At 30.9% G+C, this 5,475-nt stretch overlaps 1 pseudogene; it reads left to right on the top strand.

The window, feature by feature from the left end:
- Positions 1–1,796, top strand: LOC105450364 (annotated as a pseudogene).
- Positions 1,797–5,475: the final 3,679 nt, after the last annotated feature.

Genomic DNA, 5,475 nt, shown 5'->3' with positions numbered 1-5,475 from the left:
GATGGAGGAGAGGAGATGGAAAGGTATATCTCCTTAAATGTTTTCTATTCCACAAAATAATACAATTAATGCAATGAGAATGTTTTTCTTTATTCATCAGATGTGAAGGTGAGGGAGATATACGATGGAAAAGACGGAATCGACATTTTAATTGTCGGTGGCGGTCCAGCGGGATTATCGGCAGCTATTCAGGCCCGTAGATTAGCTGAGAAACATGGTAAGGAACTCAGGGTTGCCCTTGTTGAAAAAAATGATGGAGACCATTACAATAGCCTCGATGATCTTGCTGCTTGTCTGGATCCGATTGTCCTAAACGAGCTCTTTCCAAATTGGAAAGAATTAGATGCACCATTAAATACTCCTGTTACGGAGGATAAATTTGCATTTCTCACGGAAGAAAGGAGCATATCTGTACCTATTTTCAAGGGAATGCCAATATGTAACCATTACATAGGAAATTACATAGTAAGGTAAATCTAAATTTAATGCAGTCATAAATTTGTGAATAAAGGATAAATAGTACATTTGTTTTGATTGTAAAAATTTGTATGTCTCTATATAGATTAAGCCATATAGTGGATTGGCTTGGCGAGCAAGCAGAAGCCGCTGGTGTCGAGATATATTCTGCTTACTCACCGTACGAAGTTTTATTTTACGAGGATGGATCCGTTAAAGGAGTGACCGCAGCACACGATCATGTTTTTCTAGGTGAATACTACTGCTTAGGAGCTCCCGGCATAAGTAGGGAGTTTCATGCGAGATGTACCATATTTGCGGAAGGCTCTGACAGCCACCTGACGGAAGATTTATCAAAGAAATTTAATCTTAGGAAAGATTGTGAGCTACAGACGTACGGCCTTGGATTAAAAGAGGTAATTATACTGTTATATTTAAAAAAAATTAAAATTATACAAAAATGTTTTACATTTTAAAGTAATATATCTTTTGTAAGGTTTGGGAGATAGAGCCAAGCAAGCATCGACCTGGAACAGTGGAGCATACGGTTGGTTGGCCACTTAAAAGAGATACATATGGTAGATCGGTGTTTTACCATTTGAATGAAGAAACACCTCAGATAGCAGTAAGTTTTGTCATTGAGCAGCGGTTTGGTTCTACTTATCATCATACAGATAAGTATTGTACAGAAAAGTATCTGTACGATGAGTTTGAGAGGTTCAAACAGCATCCTAGTATTAGACCAACATTTGAAGGAGGGGAAAGGTTGGTGTCTTTATACATATGTAGTATAATACGAGATTTTAATTGCGTTATTTTGTATTTTCTATGTTCTTTGTTCTTTGTTATTTCAGAATATATACTGGACATTATAACTCTGAAACGTTGGCATTAGGTGAATTTCAGTCTATTCCAAAACTTCAATTCCCTGGTGGTTGTCTTACTGCAAGTACGGCAAGTTTTATAACCGTGCCTCAATTTAAAGGAATTCACCATGCCATGAAAAGTGGCATGTTGGCTGCAGAAAGCGTTATTGAGGCGATTATAGATGCAGAAAGTAATACCTCACCGACAAAAGGCTTAGAGCCGAAAACGTATATACAGATAAAATAAAAAATAGTTGGATCTATAAGGAATTGAAAGCCATAAGAAATATTAATAAATGTGAGAATATTATGAATAATTTGACCTAAGGTAACTACTCATAATATTCTTCCATTTCTAAATTTTATTTTTAATACACAACAATTTAGAAAATTAATTTTTAAGACAGTGAGTCTAATAAAAAAGGGAGAATGTATGTACAAGTTTTTTTATGGGAAATAAATAGACAAAATGTATATCCGCGTGATTTATTATTATTTTTTTTTGTAAGAATTAGAAATTTTAAAAATTAACAAAAAGAACTTAAATGGCTCAAAGATCAAAATAATAATAATAAAAAGAGGGCTAGTAAGTTGGTGTTCGTGTCAAAAAATTATTATAATTCACATATATTTAACATATAAAAAACAAAACCTAAACGTTTCGATCCCTAAATGGCATCATCTTCAGTAGAACTATTTATAACAATTGTTGACGCAATAAAAATTTTTATAAGTTAGAAAACGAATTTGAGATTTTATTCTTTGACGCAATGTAATACTTAAGTATAGTCGGTAGTACGCATCGGCAAAGATGGCATAGCAGTCGATAGTCCAATATATGTCTTTCGAATTTTAATAGATACGAATATTTGAGTCTTAGGATACAAATAATCAAGGCTGAAGTGGTAGATGACGGTAACAAGAACTGCAGACTATGTACAACAGAAATGATTTTATGGAACTTCCATAAAATCATTTGTTCAGAATTGCTAGCTTTAAACGGCGCCGCGACCGGGTCAGAACGTATTTTCTTTCTTTAAAATATACTCATATGAGCCTTATATATGTGTATGTAAAAATGTCCATTCACTGTAGTAAGTATATTTTTCTTTCCTTTTTTATAAAATTTGCGTAAACATCCCACTTTCCCAAGATAAATATATTATATGTATATATTTGCGTTATTAACAAATTTAAATATGAAATTTACATATGTTTATAATTAAATGCAATAAGTTTTTATTAAATTGTTTATATTTTACATGATATTTAAAATTTATTTGATAATAAAATATTTTAATATCTAGGTAAAGAATACACATTCAAAAAAAGTATTCTATTTATAAAGTGAAATTTCCTCTAATTCCCATATTTTAAGCACTTACAGAAAGGGTATTCCTCTTCCAATAAAGTGAATTGTATTTAAAATCTATTAGATATTATTTTAACTTCTTTTTGTATTAAGAGGAATATATATTTATTTCAAGCGAAATGTCCTCTTATGTGCGAAACAATAACACGAAAAATAATGTGTTTCTGCGTTCTGCCGTATGATCGGTTGAAATTAAGTGTTGCGTTACATTTATGCGAAAAGATAGGCGTAGTAAGACAAAACAAAAAAAGCTGTAAAACGATTTTGTCTTGTGAATAACTTCTTTGTGTGTGAACAAAGATCAAAGGAGAGAAAAGAAAGAAATTTTCTCCGAGTGTTGTTTTATGATTTCTCATTTCATGATAAGTAAAGTTGAAAAATTTTTGGAAAAGATTTTCAGTGTATGCGATAATTTAAGTTTTTTGATTCAAGAGATGTACATCTAATGCATTTTGAAACATTAAATAAAGAAAATAGATAAAATCGTATTGTGTTAAAATATTTTTCTTATTTGCAAAATTATCAGGATATTGTAAAGACTGCAATTTTAACAAGCATTTTTATATTCTGCTGGTATGATATCGACGTTTTTATTGCATTCATTAACCTTAGAAGCAATAATAATACAGATATTCAGAAATTTTAGTGTAAAAAATATATGACTTACATGAGCATTTAAATTTCAAAAATATGATGAAGTTTGGTTTTTGAAACCAAATGCTATATATCCTATCTCCTACGAAACAGAAAAACATGCATTTGAATGTAAATGTGACATGCCATCAAGAATAAAATTAGTTGTTTTATTAAAGAACGAAAAATTGCAACTTCTAATTAGGTTATATACAAACGGAGTCCGATATAAGTGTTAGCTTTAGCCCGTGTCGCTCGCATATATTTTACAAACATCTGAGATCTACCACACGATACATTTCTTTTCGAGGTTCATTCTGGAGTCAGCCGGGCAATTAAAATCACGCGAGAACTCCTCCATGTTCGACAATGGTCCACGAATGCGAAATTCAGCCAGGCTATGGACATCCGACATAATAATCCGTTGTTTCAGTCCTTCTGTCCGGTACTTGGTGCATCAAGTATTGGCCGCACTTATCCAGAACATCTGTTCTGGACTGTACAGCAATCCCGGCAATCTTTGCTCCGGCTTGTTTCGTTTAACCCATTCTTTATACGCGTAATAAGCTTCCTTTATGCCTCCAATGTCCGCGATGTTCTCACTCAGGGTTTTTATTCCGTCTAACTATATAACAATATAACATATATTAATACGATAAAGTTTCAATCTAAAAAAATATTTTTATATTAATATAGTTAGAAAATATTTTAAATGTCTTTTAATTAAGAGACCTAGGCAATAAGTCTGAGTTGCGAAATAACTCATAACATGACTACAGTTTTTTTATATTTTGTCGATATAATTATTTAGATTCTCCCGCACTAAAAATTTAAAAGAAATTTCAAAGCAAGGCAATAAATTTAATAAATATAGAAGTAGATATATGATTTTAATTTTACGTTCAATCCGACTTCTTCTGCTGTATAATTTTCATATTGATGAATTATACATTCGGCTTTTTTGAGATAACGCTTCTTTGTCTCTGGCTCCCACCAATCCACGAGATTACCTCTATTAAATTTACTGCCCCTACCAGCAAAGCCGTGGGTAATCTCATGGCCAATAATATGTCCGATGCTGCCGTAGTTCATGTAATGTGGTCGTTTATTGTTGAAAAATATACCTTGCAAAATACCCACGGGCAATTCTACGAAATAAATAAAAGAATGATTTGGTAGATATAGAGTGACAAATATTATGAAGAATGAGAAACTGATATAACTTTATTGTTGAAGTATATGCCAATTATTCAATTCGTAAAAATAATCCAATGAATTTATATCCCAGATTTTATAGCACAAAAGAATTCTTTTTGCATCTGAAAATAAATTGATGACATATGACTGAATATACGAATAAATTATTTGTTAATTCTTTGTGTTATTTGGAATATTAATATGTGCTTTTACAGAATTGTTTTTAGTTACCAATACTGTTCTTGATCAGCGAGTAAAACGCATTGACAACAGTCAAACTTCTGGGTGTAGTTTCATGCTTGATCCATTCTGTTTTATTCAATAGCTGTCTCAGTTTATCCAATGACAATTTTATTTCATAGGTAGACAAGTTAAAAATGTTTCCTACATAATTGTTAGCACTCAATTCAAGTTTGTCATAAAATTCTTCGAGCTTTCTATCGTCCAACAGTTCATCTGGACTAGCAATATATGAAGTCATAGCGTCGGCTTTTTCTAAAGCGTTTCTTTTAGTGTTCTCATCCATCCAATCCACCTAAAAACGCGTGTAATTTTATCAAAAATTTACTAACGTTTCGAAATATATGTACATAATAAATGTTTTTAGATTTAATATCTTTAACATAATATCTCTTAATAATAAATATAGATAACTAAAAAATGTTTTCAAAATTCTAATTTATTGATAAAGACACATGTAACAAGATATTATATTTTCTAATTTTTGTAATTTTTCATTTATTTTAATTCAGTTCTTCATTTGTTTTATTTATTTTAACTTATTGTAATTTTCATAAAAAAAAGTACTAAAAGAATGAAAAAAAAAAGAAATTCTTATTTTTAAGTCTCAATCCTAGATTAGAAAGATGTCGAAGACTTGATAAGACTTTTATTTTTTTGTAATTTTAAATTAAAATTTTCATGTATTCTCTCACCTTCTTCAGGATCTTT

The sequence above is a fragment of the Wasmannia auropunctata genome, unplaced genomic scaffold (genome assembly GCF_000956235.1).
Source record: "Wasmannia auropunctata unplaced genomic scaffold, wasmannia.A_1.0 LD336062.1, whole genome shotgun sequence".
Lineage (NCBI taxonomy): Eukaryota > Metazoa > Arthropoda > Insecta > Hymenoptera > Formicidae > Wasmannia > Wasmannia auropunctata.
Note: the sequence above shows the minus strand (reverse complement) of the source record. Positions and strands in the feature narration are given on the sequence as shown.